Source organism: Miscanthus floridulus, chromosome 5 (genome assembly GCF_019320115.1).
Source record: "Miscanthus floridulus cultivar M001 chromosome 5, ASM1932011v1, whole genome shotgun sequence".
NCBI lineage: Eukaryota > Viridiplantae > Streptophyta > Magnoliopsida > Poales > Poaceae > Miscanthus > Miscanthus floridulus.
The window spans coordinates 4,544,862-4,562,037 of record NC_089584.1 but is presented as its reverse complement, the minus strand read 5'-3'; the positions used below and the strand labels follow the sequence as shown (position 1 = coordinate 4,562,037).

Sequence of the window (17,176 nt, the reverse complement as noted above, 5' to 3'; positions counted from 1 at the left end):
AAATCGTCTCGTGGTTTACTGACGAATTCGATAATTTATTTTTTTATTAATATCTAAACACTCATGCGATATCCCAATGTAACACCCCAAAACTTAACACCCTGAAACTAAACAAAGCCTCAGTCGCGCGTTACAGAGGAAGGGTGGTGTTCTAGCACTTGTGCATCCTTAAAATTAGCTGCAGAACCATTTTAAAGCTGCAATAGAGCATGTATCTGCGTTAGGAAAATGTGAGTTCTCTCTCTTGCTTGCTTATGTGTACTATATTTTTTCATGAGGCTAACAGCTTTGTTCGCCCGCGTTGGTGGTGCCCTTAGCGGCTAGCCTCCTATCCATTATATCTGGCGCACACGCACATCAAGATTTAAACTTTAAAAACTTTACCTAATAATTAGATTAATAATTTTTAACTATTATGATACAAACTTTATATGATTAGATTTGTAAGAAATTATACTATCCAATGATTATAAGCTTATAAGCATAAACAATATAAAATAAAGCAAATGAATGGTCAAAGATCTACGGCGTCGAGTTTGACGTCAAGATCTACAACGCCGAGCTCATGCCACGTCCGCGCCACACAAGCAGCCACGTCAACGACACGCAAAAAATAGCCCTGGACCTCGACGTCACGCCAATTGTCACGGCGCCGAGATCAGAGTCTATATTTTTTTGAAAGGATACCTTCCGTCCGTCTTTTCTTGAACATTTGACTTCGAATCCTAGCTTTTTTTAAGGCTCATGCTTCGGTCCCGCTACTGCTCTACCGCTAACATTGATGAATTAAGCGCGTGTTTAGTTGCCCAAACTTTGGAATTTGGGCTACCGTAGCACTTTCGTTTTTATTTGGCAAATAGTGTTCAATCGTGGACTAATTAGGCTCAAAACGTTCGTCTCGCAATTTTCAACCAAACTGTGCAATTAGCTTTTTTCGTATACATTTAATGCTCCATGTACGTACCGCAAGATTCGATATGATGGGTACTGTAGCACTTTTTGAGAATTTAGGGTGGAAACTAAACACGCGCTAAGAGAAACGGAAAGAGAGGGATTCAAACCCTCAGTAAACAAAAGTCTACATAGCAGTTCCAATGCTATGCCTTGAACCGCTCGGCCATCTCTCCTGCATAATCTTATTATGGAAAATAAACTGAGTGAATAGCGATTTTTCGTATTCCAGTGGCAGGGGCTTATTTATAAATTATAAAAATCTTTCAAAAAAAAAAAAGGGCCAAAAAAAAAATCAGCTAAACCGGCTTCTCGTCGGAGGCGCGTAACCCACCAGAATGTCGTTGTCAAAATAAATAACGACCAGAATCCGCGGCTATCGTAATCCCGGATAACAAATCCCCCGCAGCAAAGGAAATTTGATTTCGACATCGATCATCGTCCCCTTCCTCCACTAAACCCTAGCTAACCCGCGCCCGCGCCGCCGCCATGGACGCGATCGACGCGGAGCTCGCGCGCGCGCAGGAGGAGGAGGCGCTGGCGGCCGGCGCGTCCATGGCCGTGTCCTCCGTCACCTTCGACACCGATCTATACGGCGGCGGGGGCGCCGACCCGGACCGCTTCGCCGGCTACGACACCTCCATCCCTGCCTCCGAGGACGCCGCCGCGGAGGACGAGGCCGCCGCCCCCGCGCCGCGCCGGCTCGCGACCTACACGGGCCACGCCATCGCCGCCGCCGACCTCCCGCGCTCGGCCGACGGCGACGACGATGGGCTAGGGCTGCCCAAGCGGTCCCAGCGCATCATCGACCGCGAGGACGACTACCGCCGCCGCCGCCTCAACCAGATCATCTCGCCGGAGCGCCATGACCCGTTCGCCGCCGGGGAGGCCACCCCGGACCCCGCGGTGCGGAACTACGCCGACGTCATGCGCGATGCCGCGCTGCAGAAGAAGAAGGAGGACCTGCTCAGGGTGATTGCTAAGAAGAAGAAGGAAGAGGAGAAGGTGAAGGAGGAGAGGAAGGCTGCCGCCGTTCCTGAGCAGCCAGCCGCCACAACGACGAAGCGGCGCAACAGGTGGGATCAGTCGCAGGAAGGCGATGCTGCTGCCCGTGCCAAGAAGGCAAAGACATCGTCGGACTGGGATGCCCCTGACGCGACTCCTGGGATTGGGCGTTGGGATGCCACCCCGGGACGTGTTGGAGACGTGACGCCTTCTGTCAGAAGGAACAGATGGGATGAGACACCAACTCCAGGGAGGATGGCTGATGCTGATGCGACACCTGCAGCTGGCGGTGCGACTCCTGGGGCAACTCCTTCTGGGGCTTGGGATGCTACCCCAAAGCTGCCTGGTGGTGTCACGCCAACCCCTGGTAAGAAGCAGAAGATCAAGGTGGGATGAGACGCCAGCCAGTATGGGGAGTGCAACCCCCGGTGGTCTTGGTGGTGCTGCAGCACCTGCTGGTTATACCCCTGGGCCGACGCCATTTGGTGCAGAGGACCTTGCCACACCAACTCCTAGCCAGATCGCTCGTGGACCTATGACTCTGGACCTGTACAACCAATCCCGGTGGCAGCAGGACATTCAGGAGAGGAACAGGCCTCTCACCGATGAGGAGCTTGATGCCATGTTCCCGCAGGAGGGGTACAAGATTCTTGAGAAGCTGCTTGCCACACCAACACCTCTGGGGACACCACTTTATGCTATTCCAGAGGAGAATCGTGGGCAGCATTTTGATCTGCCCAAGGAGACGACTGGTGGGTTACCGCTCATGAAGCCGGAGGATTACCAATACTTTGGAGCATTGCTGAATGAGGAAGAGGAGGAACAGCTATCTCCAGAGGAGCAGAAGGAGAGAAAAATCATGAAACTGTTGCTCAAAGTGAAGAATGGCACACCCCCACAGCGTAAAACAGCACTTCAGCAGCTGGCAGACAAAGCCCGGGAATTCGGTGCTGGACCACTTTTCAGCAAAATCCTGCCCTTACTCATGCAGCCAACACTGGAGGACCAGGAGAGGCACCTCCTGGTGCAGGTTATTGATAGGGTACTGTATAAGCTGGATGAGTTGGTCCGTCCCTTTGTGCACAAGATTCTTGTGGTTATTGAACCGTTGTTGATTGATGAGGACTACTATGCTCGTGTTGAGGGCAGGGAGATTATCTCAAATCTTAGCAAAGCAGCTGGTCTTGCTACTATGATTGCTGCCATGAGACCGGATATTGATAACATTGATGAGTATGTGAGGAACACCACTGCTAGGGCGTTCAGCGTGGTGGCATCTGCTTTGGGCATCCCTGCTCTTTTACCATTCTTGAAGGCTGTCTGTCAAAGTAAGAAGTCTTGGCAGGCTCGGCACACTGGTATCAAAATCGTTCAGCAGATTGCTATTCTCATGGGCTGTGCTGTTCTGCCACATCTCAAGTCACTAGTTGAGATCATTGAGCATGGTCTGAGCAATGAGAACCAGAAAGTCAGGACAATTACTGCCCTTTCTCTTGCTGCACTTGCTGAGGCTGCTGCACCATATGGTATAGAAAGTTTTGATACTGTATTGAAGCCTTTGTGGAAGGGTGTCAAATCTCACCGCGGGAAGGTCCTAGCTGCCTTCCTGAAGGCCATTGGTTTCATCATCCCTCTTATGGATGCTGTGTATGCTAGTTTCTACACAAAGGAGGTGATGCAGGTCCTCATTAGGGAGTTCCAATCTCCAGATGAAGAGATGAAGAAGATTGTCCTCAAGGTTGTGAAACAGTGTGTCAGTACAGAGGGGGTGGAGGCTGATTATATCCGGAATGACATCCTTCCAAAATTCTTCAAGCACTTCTGGATCAGGAGAATGGCTCTAGATCGCAGGAACTATAAACAGCTTGTGGAAACTACAGTGGAGATGGCAAACAAGGTTGGAGTTGCTGATATTGTTGGGAAGATTGTTGAGGATCTGAAAGATGAAAGCGAGCCCTACAGAAGAATGGTGATGGAAACAATTGAGAAGGTGGTGGCCAACTTGGGTGCTTCAGATATTGATGCTCTGGAGGAGCTGCTTATTGACGGTATCTTATATGCTTTCCAAGAGCAGACTAGTGATGGTGCAAATGTCATGCTTAATGGTTTTGGAGCTGTGGTTAATGCAATTGGACAGAGAGTTAAGCCTTACCTTCCTCAGATTTGTGGTACCATCAAGTGGCGATTGAACAACAAGAGTGCAAAAGTTAGGCAGCAAGCTGCTGATCTGATCTCCAGGATAGCAATTGTTATGAAGCAGTGCCAGGAGGAGCAGCTTGTGGGTCACTTGGGTGTTGTGCTGTATGAGTACTTAGGGGAGGAGTATCCTGAGGTGTTGGGTTCAATTCTTGGAGCCTTGAAGGCTATCGTCAATGTCATTGGTATGACTAAAATGACTCCTCCAATCAAAGACCTTCTTCCTCATCTGACCCCCATCTTGAAGAACAGGCATGAGAAGGTCCAAGAGAACTGCATTGATCTTGTTGGTAGGATTGCTGATCGTGGAGCAGAATTTGTGCCAGCAAGGGAATGGATGAGGATTTGTTTTGAGCTGCTTGAAATATTGAAGGCTCATAAGAAGGGTATTAGGATAGCCACTGTGAACACATTTGGTTATATTGCAAAGGCTATAGGGCCACAGGACGTGTTGGCCACCCTGTTGAATAACTTGAAGGTGCAGGAGCGACAGAACCGTGTCTGCACAACTGTAGCAATTGCCATTGTTGCTGAAACTTGCTCACCTTTCACAGTTTTGCCTGCCCTTATGAATGAGTACCGGGTCCCAGAGCTCAATGTCCAAAATGGTGTTCTGAAGTCACTCTCTTTCCTCTTTGAGTATATTGGTGAGATGGGCAAAGATTACATATATGCTGTCACCCCCTTACTTGAAGATGCTTTAATGGATAGAGATCTGGTTCACCGCCAGACTGCTGCCTCTGCTGTTAAGCACATGGCTCTAGGTGTTGCTGGCTTGGGTTGTGAAGATGCTCTTGTTCATCTGCTTAACTATGTTTGGCCCAACATATTTGAGACATCTTCCCATGTTATAAATGCTGTCATGGAGGCAATTGAGGGGATGAGGGTTGCGCTAGGTCCAGCTGTGATTTTAAATTATTGCCTGCAAGGTCTCTTCCATCCAGCAAGGAAAGTACGTGAAGTGTATTGGAAGATATACAACTCTTTGTACATTGGTGCACAGGATTCGCTTGTTGCTTCTTACCCTGCCCTGGAAGACAATGGGGATAACATCTTTAGCTGTCCAGAGCTGGCAGTGTTTGTCTGATTAACGTGAGTCTTGCTTACTCCCAAATTTTTGCACGATGATATTAAAAGCTTTGTTTTCAGTTGGATCCTTAGACCATGAAGCTCAAATCTACTTGTGTCACTGACTTCTGTATTCTAGTAACCAATCTTATTGTAGTTTTTAGTTTGCTGCTTTGCTTTAAGTGAAGTGATTTCTGTTCTTTAATGATTTTTTTTTTTTTGAGGAATCTGGAGGGGCTTTCGCCCCTACATTTAATGAATATATTTGGGGTGTTTATTGGTGTGATGAGTGATGATTTAAAAACACCGATTCCAATTTTGGCCTGGCTATTCGTAAGGCGTCATTCATTATTGTTTGGATTTAATGTCAAGGCTCTCTAGATAATTGCATTGCTAACACTTGTGGCACTTGACTGTTGTCAGTGAGCTGGGCACTTTTTACCATTTGATCTTGCATTATCAAGCAGTAGTTTGTCTGTATTGTGTTCGTTTTTGCTTTTGTTTTTCCTGTATGTTCTCTCTGCAAAGGAAGAATCTGATATGCAAACTCATTGACAGGTTGGATGTTCATGTCCATGAATCTTCATCCATATTTTTGTGAAGCTTGAACTAGGTGGTATTTGAGACTTTGAGTTAGAACTTGTATTTAAGTTACTTGGTGACCCCTCTTGTGATGCATGTAACTGAAGCTGTATCTCTTTGTACTTGCAGGATTGTTCCTTTCGAAGGGGTTGCAATGTTTAGGAAATTTAATTCTGGTTTACTGTAATATGCAACTCTAAATTGCTCCCATAATCTGATCAACTAATCATTTCGGAATTGTTTTGCTTTCAGGGCCTTTGTGTTCAAGCTGCTGAAGAGTTCCACCGGATTTAGGGTCAATACCAAGGCTGCAGCATATTTAGTTCACTGCTGAGTAACCATTAATCTATCAGGATCATATAGGTTGACGAAATGACAATCATAGGGTGTTATCGTACTTTTATGAATAATTAGGCTATGGCAATACTGTGTACTTAAACTTTGTATTAGCCGTGGAGTAGTTTGTATGGAGGAGAGAATGGTGTTTTCATATGGTTTGGTCATGTAAATGCCTGTTCTCTTCGAGTCTGAGGTTTCTCTTATAATTGGCATATGCTGCTGGATAGTTTTGTACTTGCTTACGTTCATACTGTTTCAAGGCTAAAACCATTACTTTGTTGCGACTTTTTATTTATGTTTGCTGTGATACTGGATGTTCTCAAATGGTGTTTAATGCAACAAATAAATGTATGTGTTGTGTGTTTTGACATCCTGCAAACCCACAAGGTATCAGGTTTATTAAAACTCCCTCGGCTTTCCTCGCACGAGAGAGTTTGGAGCATCGGTGGCTCCTTCGCGCGCGGACGTGTGACCGCGGTGCCTGGGAAACCAACACCGGTGTCTTCGGGCCTCCTACTGTTGCTGAGGGCACGCTGGAGTGTGGCGACAACAGCTTGTTCCAGATGCATACCGTCGAGGACTTGGAGGCGACCATCAGGTATGTACCCCTACCCTCCTATCCCATCTCCTCCCCTTTCCGAATTAGAAAAATGTTGCTGCGTGATGGATTGTTTAGTTGAACTGAATCTCCGGATGCATATAACCACAGAAAGCCTAAAATTTGCTCACTCAACTCAGTGACCAATGTGACCTTATCAGTGAGGCTTTCTAACTCTAATTCAGTGACACCAACTGAGCTCCGTTGCTCCAAACTTCATGGTTCATTTCCTGAATTCACCATATGAAAATTTGATAAGCAAGCGAATAGGGAATTATGGTTGGGAACAGTCAAAGAACATGTACCTCTGAATCGCAGCATATGCAGTTTAGCGCTTCATCATACCATTGCAGGTATGTGCAGTGTGCACTAAGTGAAATTTCATGGATGAAGCTGTGAACTATTTCTCCTTTGGATGCCCAAATGGGTATTTGTTAGGATTTGTTTAATCCCCCTTGCTTTCTTTGCCATATAATGGCTCACATGTATTTTGTTTCGCGTTAAAAGGCTCCTTTTGGGCTGAGATGCAGCACGAGGCATCGCTTTTTGGTGTTTTTGTTTAAGTTGTTCCTGTGGTCTCCTTCCTGAACTGAAAACTTTATATAATTATATATATGTCCATGTTTGTATTTCTCCACCAAAATGCAGATTACAACAATTGAGTTCATGAGTATGATGCATTTAAGGATAAGTGTAAATATTGACAAGTGCAGGTTAAAAACACTCAAATGGTTTAATCAAACAATGTGTCTGTTGTGATATGTCAGTTGTTTGAAATAGTTCAGTATGTTTTACTCTACACGCTTCATGATATGCTTTGCACCTTGAGATATTTTGATAACTTCAGTCTCATGGACATTTTGATAATTTTAGTTGTTTTGGTAATCAGTTCTACGATAGGTCAAATTGAGTTCTGCTGCAGACTTGCCACCTTGTCCTAATCCATGCACTTCAGTAGCTGTACAAAAGTCAGGTTAGTTAGAAATGTAATTTTGTCACATATAGTTTCAATGACACAACGGATGGCTAATGACCATCGGCACAAATTCTTTAAAGTGTTGTATTGAAGCAGCTTGCTAGCCAGTGTTCTGTTCACCTCAGTGCCCTATATCAGGCTATAACACCTATATTCAGGAATAGACTGGCCAATGTGATGGCAGAGAGCATTTCTGTCAATTGCTACTTGGAGGGTGTTTAGTTGGGTGAATTTTGGATTTTGGGCTACTGTAGCACTTTTGTTTTTATTTGGCAATTAGTGTTCAATCATGGTCTAATTAGACTCAAAACGTTCGTCTCGCGATTTCCAACCAAACTGTGCAATTAGTTTTTTTTCGCCTAAATTTAATGCTCCATACACGTATCGCAAGATTCGATGTGATGGGTACTGTAGCATTTTTTTTGGAATTTGGCCTGGCAACTAAACACGTTATTGGTTGCTTGATCCTTTACCACTCAGAACATTCTTGTTTGCATTAAAAATTAGAGGTCAACTTACTTTTTACCACTAAGAAATTTGTCATGTGATAGAATTAATAAAAATACTTACAAGGAGCTGGGCTTTCCTTCTGTCTGAAGGCAATGGCAGGTTAATGACTTGGTCCTGTCTGTTCTTCTGTTCATCTGTGCCATGCTTTTCAATTCTTGATTGTTGGAATATCCTGTTTTTTGGTAGTAGCTTTGCTCCCTGAATTGTTCCCCTGCTCTTTAGCTTGATCATTCTAAGAAATTTAGCAGAATGCCTCTCTGACTTTTTAGCATTTTGTTGTTCTAATGCTTCTTTCTACGGCTTCGTGCAAATGTTTTTTTTATTCCTGTGGCGGTTTTCCTATTTCGTATGTGTTCGCTATCTCTTGGTGCCTACTGTTTCCCTTCCTTTATTGACAGTGAATTCAGCTATGAAATGGTAGCACACATATAGCTCTGTTAAATAGCAGAGTCTGACTAGCAGCACTGTGGGAATTTTTAGTGGCCCCTGAACTGAAACTGACAGAGACCACCCGCAAATGCAGTATGGGTTCCATGCATGTTTTGTAACCTGAACAATACACATCCATGAATGTTGGATACAGTACACGTAAATAGCTGTGACCACTCTCTGTATTGCAAATAAGTACCGTGTAGTTTTTTTCTTATTACCTGTAGGTATTTAGCTAAACATTAGTATTACGCTACTAGTTCGTGCTTAATATGAGCGGGTGGGCGTACGGGCCACCGAGCCAGCCATCGTCGATGCGGCGGTTCGCCGCCTCGGTGAGGTGCACGCCGTCCCAGTCCACGTACGCCGACGGGTCCGCGCAGGTGCTGACGCCCGGCATGCCGCACAGCGCGGTGAGGTTGAAGTTGTACCCCCGCCACCGCCGCAGCAGCAAGCTTTCAGAGCACTGTCGCCATCAGTGCCGTTGAAGCCGTAGCGGTCGGGAGACGTCGCGAAGTCGACGATGGACGCGTAGAAGTCGGCGTAGATGAGCCTCACACCGGGGTGCCTTGCGCCGAGGCGCGTCAGAGCCCGACGGAGCTGCCGGTTGTGGTTCTTGGAGAGAAGGTTCAGGTACCTGAGGCACCCCGTGCGTGGCTCCAGCTCTGCCCCGGTCTGGTTCGCCAGGAGCGCCAGGTTCGCCGCCGCGCACCCCAGCGGTGGGATCCCCGACACCACCACCGTCTTGCTGCCGTCTTTTTCAGTTTCTGCGGCGAGGCACAGGCGAGAGTGTGAAGTGGAGATGTGGAACACAACCGTATAAGCTCGATCATGTACCTCCGTGGCCGCGCAGATGTTTCCAACGATTTCAGGCACGTGAGATGCCGCCTCGCCGACGCTCTTGCCGGCGAGCAGCATGATCGCGTAGTCGTTCCAGCCGAGCTCCCCGACGATGAACAGCGCCGTCGACAAGTACCCCTGGCATGCTACGTACAGATCGTAGTAGTACGTTTCAGGTCTGAGCACTTGCGATTGCGAATCAACGACGATTCTTGCGTGTGGTAGCGTGTCGCGAGAAAGAACCTTGGGGTGAGCCGCCGCAGAGCGCGGGCTTGAGGGCGTCGAACCACCCGAGCTGGACGCCGAGGGAGATGTTGAACGGAGAAACGGCCTTGAAGCCCTTGTCCACGAAGAAGGCCCGCTCCAGCGCCGTGGCGCCGCCCACCGCGAAGTTCACGCCTCGCCGGAAGCTCTGGTTCGCCGCCGCCGACAACGACGGCAGGAGGAGAAGGAGCCCCAGCGCTTCGGCTGCATGGAAACGGATGGAGGACGTCATACGTCAGCCTCACCGCTCCGGCAAGTCCGGTGGTTTTGAACCATGTGTGCTTGCATGCATATTGCCGGAAGGAGGCAGCAGCAGGGCTTGCCGATGAAGTCGATCGCCAATCTCCCGTCGGAGGCGCGGCCGGTGGGGTGCGCGAAGAAGGTCATCCCATACGGCGGCTTCGCTATCCATACACCGGGTGTGAGGTGTCGCCGGCCCGCCGTAGAGGAAGACAAGGTTGCCGGTGTGATTGTAGGAGTAAGATCGAGGTGTAGTCGGCCTGCATCGAACAGGAGAAGCTGGAGAGTAACAGAAAGATTTGCATGCAGAGAACTGCTAGGGGCTTCATTGGAGCTCCCGAAGATCGGAATTGCAGGGTTCTGTCCCTTCCAATTTCCAAAGGAATGTAATCGGAAGGTTTATTTCTAGTCGTATTTGCAATGTTCGTTGGGTTCCGAGTCTTTGTGTGGTTTGTACAGTTCTTTATTATATGCATAGAGTCAACGCCCAACGCTCAAAGTTACAATCTCAATTTTTTTTGGGGGGGGGGGGGGGGATCACCATTGCTTGAGGGCAGGTTTCATCAGTTATCTGCAATGAGCTAATATCTAACATTCTAACTTAATCTACGTCCCTTGTTCGAACAACAATATAATTCTAACATAATATTGAGTCAAACTATTTTAAATTTTATCAGTTTTATTCAAAGAAACATCAATATTATGATATCAAATAAGCGTTGTTGGATTTGTCGTGTGGAATATATTTTCACAATATCCATATCTTATGTTATAAATATTGATACTCTTCTATAAATCTGATCGTTTTAAAAAAATGAACGGGCATAATACATGCATGATTATCTACAAAGTCAAACGTAATTTCAAAATGCAGCGTGCGTAGAAGAACCTATTTTATGATAAGGTGGGAGCACCATATTTAGCATTGTTAAAGTACGTTCAGGAATCAACCAACTCTTCGCCGGTTGACGAATAGTATATAGTCATGTTCATGACGTACAAATAACAGATAAATTAGTAGTAGTTTGCAAGTATTTAAGTACATGTAGCCCGTTCCAGGGATGATGACGACCCTTTCCAATACAAACGACCACAAACGTGCGCTGGATTAGAAACCAGCGACAATCTGATCAACCCAAGACTTTTCTTTTTCGAAAACATTTATTTTGTGACTTTCTGTTTTTAGAAAATTCCAAGATTTTACTCAACTTTTTTGAACATAACATTTAGTGGGACAAAACTTATTACCACAACTTGAAATAACTTTTTAAGACAACTTATCATGCCAACGTTTCTACGTGACGGTTGCAATCCAACTTTGTCCATAACTATTAGCAGACAAATCTATTATAACAACTTTTCAACATAACTTTTGTAGCACAACTATGGCCTTGTTTAGATTGAGGTTAGGAATCAGTATTTGACACTGTAGCACTTTCGTTTGTATTTGACAATTATTGTCCAATCATGGCCTAACTAGGCTCAAAAGATTCATCTCGTAATTTATAATCAAACTGTGTAATTAGTTATTTTTTTATCTACATTTAATACTCCATGCATGTGTCCAAAGATTTGATGTGATGAAGAGAGAGTGAAAAAACTTACAATCTAAACAAGGCCTATAGTACATGAAAGCGCCGGAGCCAAAATCCAACGGAGCTCCACCAAACGGCCAAACGGGCCTAAAGTACATGTACATCCAGACTTCCTGAGGTCGATAGCAAGTTGGCGACGGCTTTGCAGATCATGACTACGATAGGACAGCTTAACAGAAATCAGAGGCCTATTTGGGAGTGTGGCCTAGGAGACTGGCTGCGCTCCTGGGCTGCAACTCCCGTGTTTGGGAGGCTTGGCCCGCTCTGGAGCTCGGCCGGCGGGAGCAAAACGGCCCCGAGCGCCTGGCTCCGGGGAAACGAAACTAGGGTTCGTTTCTCCCGGGTGCGGCTCTATGCGGCGCGAGGGCGGGCGATTTGGGGGCGATTTCGGCGGCGGCGGGTGGCTCACGCGGGAAGAGGGAAAGCTCCACGCTTGCTCTCCCCACCGGTGAAATCCTCCACCTTTATAAGCGGCGTTTTTTGACCGAAAACTGTGGAGCTTTGCTCCCCAGGGCTTTTATAAGCGGCGCTTGCTGCTGCTACTCCTTCCTTCTTCTCTACGTTCCTCGCCTTCCTCTATCCACATGAGAGACCGGTGGTAGTGGTGAGCTAGTGTGCATCGCGGCGACATCCTCCCCCGGTGGGCTTCGTCTCCGTTGCCCCGCCTTGGATCTGCTACGACGCAACGCCGCTCCATTGACCGCGAGGACTCCGTGAAGGCGACCGTCGCCTTCCCTCTTCTTCTGTGGGTGCGGTGGTAGTGAAGCTATTCTTCTGGCCCGATCTGCTTCCTCTCCGACCTGATCTGCTTCGTCTGCCTTGTCGGGTCTTGTTCTTCTTCCCGCTACGCCGCTCCTTTGCGCCGACGCCGACCCGAGGTGAAATCAACCCCCAATCCTCCCTCCTTCTTCACGGCGATGATGTTAGGGTTTCATATCCTAGTTGTTGTTCATGATTCGTTCATCTCATTTGAGTACTACTTGCTATTCCTCGATGGATTAAGGTTTGCTATCATAGTTCAGTGATGGTCGTTCTTACAGTCTTTCTTACTTGCTACTATGATGTGCTTGTTCCTTGCTGAGCTTTGTATACCTGATGTGTTTCTTGTTGTTCATATGGTTTGCTTCTGTATTTTTATGATATGGTCGATGATGTTGTCCTAAGCATCTAGAAGCATGTACCTAAATGCAGCCGTGCTTTATTTGCTTACTGAATCATTGTACAATCATGTTGAGGCCAGGCAGGGTATGATGATCTGAGTTTGTATTACATTGTTATATGCATGTAGATGGATCCCTCTGTGAGCCATGAGATGATGTGTAGGCAAGCAGCTGCCCTGGTTGTGGTCATGGTGTCTTTTGTTACCACCAGGCTTAAAAGGAAAAGGCATGAACCTGATACTAAACCTGACTGTGGCAGAACCGCCCGAAATAACATGCTTTTGGAGGCGCTCGTCTTCCACTAGACACTAAGCACCTCGAAAGTGAGCTACATCGGACAGTTTCGTCGAGCACACCCCAAGGGAGACCTCAAAACAATCCACATTTTACATCCAGAATCCAATAATGAGTTTGAGCTTACAATACTTAGTCCATTTCATATAATAAGAGTTCTTGGAAATTATTTATTACAATACTAGAGTTCAGAGTGCGATAATTAAATAACGAAATGAAAATAAACATCTAGCAAAAATAATACAAGGATCCGTCTGTGCCCACCAGAAGAATCCTCTACATAAGAGCTACTCCTCAAGCTGCACCTGCAACAGGGCTAAAATAAACCATGAGTACACAATGTACTCGCAAGACTTACCCGACTAGTGGGAATAGTTTCTCGACTCTCAAGGATATGATAGGCAATATGGGTTTGTTGTTTCTTTTTGTTTGTGAAAAGCATTACTAACAATACGTCCTTAAGATCATGTTTTATTACCAGACATGATTACTTCATTAACTAATCATTCTAAGTAAGCACCTGTTCTACTTTCAAGCAAGAGTTAAGCAGTTAGAACCATTTCACCATCTTTCATCTTCTAGTTCTTACTACGGTGCTAGACCATAGTCAAGTCATACCGTCTCATGGAAACGGCGATTCGTGAACCAATGTATCACAGCTGAGTACCCCGAAACACACGCCTCGTTTGTACCCTAGGCACAAACAAGACCAACCCATTCCACTCCTGTCACGGGGTCTAGGTCCCCATCCAAACTTGGACTCCAAGCCCCCACACTTGAGACCCGGTCTCAGTATGGTGCTTAGACCGCCACCTTTCCCCGCCTCCAATCAGTCGGCCTGGAAAGAGTTGGAACCCACAACAAGAGGGTAATGAGCCTTCCCGCTCGCATAAGCAAGTATGTGCTCAGGATAATAAGTCTGTGACCTGACTACCATCCACAACAATGGACGATCCTTAATCAACACAAATAGGGAAAACAGTATAACCAAGCTAAGCCCCGTTGATCATAGGACACAACCTGTTACACCCACCAATACCCATACCATATCCTTGCCCTGTCTCCATTTTTTCTTTCATCATTTTATTATGAGAGTAATAACAATCCCCTATTGTGAGCAACAAAAGGTTACTCACGCTACCGATGACCTAAGCATAGCATCTACTCGAACCTGCACTAGTAAGACTCTTAGGACAGGTGTATCTATGCATGTGGTTTTTATAAAATTCCTGTAACGTAAATGCACAACACATTTATATACGGTGAATTATAAAATAGAGGTTATGCATCGGGGCTTACCTTGGATAGGTGCGGTGTTAGCTGGGTCAGTCAGTGGTGGCTCTAGGACCTCCTCCTGCATGAGAATCTCCTCCTCGTACTCCTCGACGATCTCCTCGAACTCATGATCGCTGGTGGTCACGATCTCCGCCAACTCGTTCTCTACATGCATGCGATGATGATGCAACACTTAGCATTCAGGCAACAACAACTCTTAAACTAAGAATGCGCATACCAAGCTACTACACTAGCTCTAATGACTAAGATACTAAGCTAACTATCATCTTCATCAAGCAAGGTGTTGGATTCAACTAACAAACACTCGGTTTTGCAATTTAAGGGTATATCTTTATTTCTACTAATGTTTTAATGTATATTGAAACAAAGAGCATTTAACTATCCTAATGCCTAGTCTATTCTAAGGCTACAAAAATTACAGTGAGCACATAATAATATAATGAAGCTACTATAAAATTTTTAGGACTAAAGCTATCACCAATTTACCACAAAAATTCCTACAATAATTAACTTAATATTATTAAGCGTCCTCAAATGATTTAATAGCTCCTAATGTCAACACGTATAAACATGAACTAAATACACCAACCTATAGAGCACAATTTTAGGAACCTAACAAAATTTGTTTCACAATTTTTGGACACCTACATGATTTTATATGATTTACCAAAGATCAGCTCAAAAATTAAATTAGAAAACCATTGCTAATTCCTTATGAAAAAGAACCTAACTGGCTAGCGAGGGAGCATCAATAGACCATCGTGGACCTAGCAGAGGTGACAGTTGGGGTGGAGGATGGCGGAGGAGGTGTGGCCACGTGCGGTCGAGCCATGTGGCGGCGCACCATGGTGGCACGATCACGTCAGCGGTGACGGGGAGGCGGTAGTGGTTCCACTGGCGAGCGTAAGGTGGAGAGAGAGAGGCAAGACGAAACTAGTGGTGCAGGTGAGTTGGCTCGGGAGGGACGGTAGGAGGGCTGCCCTCGTCCATGGCTGGACGCGGCCTTATCGGCACGACAACAGAAAAAACGCCAAATTGTAGCTCGACCGGGCACCATTCAAGGCGAGGTAGGGTCGGGAAGCAAGAGGACTTGATGGCGGAGACATAGGCGGGCAGAATTGAAAGGAGATGACCACTCCCTGGTCAATTGCATGGGCACGACTCTAACGATGGTAGCAGAGAGAGAGAGAGAGAGACGGGGCGGTAGGTGGCACAGCACGGCCTCGCCTTAGCGGGACATGCTCGATGTGACCGAGAAGGCATGCATGCAGACACAAAGGACAAGCGCACGCGTCCCCGACTGGCCATGGCCCGCGCGGCGTAGGGCCATAAATGGCAAGGCAACGGTGAGCACGGCCATGTGCGCATGGTAGTGGTGGCCTCGAACAGATCCAACAGCGGCACAGAGGTGTAGAGAGAAGCTCGGACATGACAGTGAGGCGACGGCACCGGCAGCGACTATGTCGTGGCGCGGGTGGGTCGATAATGCAGCAACGTGGCGGGACTACCAGCAGCGCCGTACGGCCACGCAAGCAGCGGCAGCGGCTCTACGCAGTGGAGGCCAGTGGTGACCAGGCTAGATGTAGCCGCGGCTAGCCACGTGTGGCAGCGTGCACACGCACGAGCGACCAGCGCGGTAACGGCGTGCGCCCGATCGTGGTGACCGCGTCCACCCGGCCAACCCAAGAACATGTCGTGCATGTATTTTAAAGCACCTATAACAAATAAACAGTTGCTTCTAGACCTAAACCATCTTTACCATGCTCAAGATGGCATCTGAGGCTACCAAATCGAGCTAAAACTTAACACCTATTCTTAACCCGATTTCGCAAAATAAATTGCCAAACATGGCATTGTCTAGCTGTCTATATACTTAAAAATCTTCTAAGTCTATGAGCTAAATTTGATTCTAAGTTGCATTTCTAGGCTATTAGAAATGTTGGCTAGCAATGTTATTTTTCTACAGCAAGTATTTCATTGTCATCTATAAAGTTCATATTCCAAACTTTATTTAGCGCCACATATATGTACTATGGTATTTTTGTTCAATAAAAATTAGTTTTAAACCCTACTTGATACATATGAGTTATGGAATAGCTTATCATTTAACATTTTTATTGATCATCTGAAGTTATAAAAATGTTATCTACACCTTCCATCACATGCATTATCACATAAACATGATGCTCATGACATGGTTTGGTATGTTGTTTAGGGCATTACACCGAGGGTGTTACACTGACCCTCTAGTGTATGCACTTAGGGATGAAGCTGACCAGCACAGGTAATAGACTCTAAACCTGATCTATAACTCCAATGATGGAGAGTGCCTATCCATGCTTAGGATGACTAGAGCACCTTTTTTGCTTTATGCAATCTATTTAGAGCTAGGAGCCTAGTGTCTGATAGAGAGGGGGTCACAGTTGAGGAGCAGGTTGCAATGTTCCTTCATGTGGTTGGTCACAACCAAAGATTTAGAATTGTCCACCAGTCATTTAGGAGGTCCATTGAGATAGTGCACAGACACTTCCACTAGGTTTTGTATGCTGTTGGTGAGCTTAGGAATGAGATGATCAAGCCTCCTAGCACTGCCATTCACCCAAAGGTACTTGGAAGCCATAGATGGAATTCATTCTTGAAGGTAATTGTGAAGCACAAGTTCCTTCATTAGGTAGATGTGCATATTCACATGTACTGTTATCTCACTTCCATGGTTTTTAGGACTGCATTGGTGCCATTGATGGCACCCATGTGTTGGCAGGGGTGCCTAGACACATGTAGGCTGCTTTCAGGGGTAGGAAACACAACCCCACACAAAATGTCATGGCTGCTG

General features: G+C 46.3%; 2 pseudogenes; one reads left to right on the top strand and one right to left on the bottom strand.

Annotated features, from left to right (window-relative positions):
* Nucleotides 1-1,261: 1,261 nt before the first annotated feature.
* Nucleotides 1,262-6,416, top strand: LOC136449393 (uncharacterized; annotated as a pseudogene).
* Nucleotides 6,417-8,910: 2,494 nt separating this feature from the next.
* Nucleotides 8,911-10,412, bottom strand: LOC136451376 (GDSL esterase/lipase At5g45910-like; annotated as a pseudogene).
* Between the last annotated feature and the right edge of the window lie 6,764 nt (nucleotides 10,413-17,176).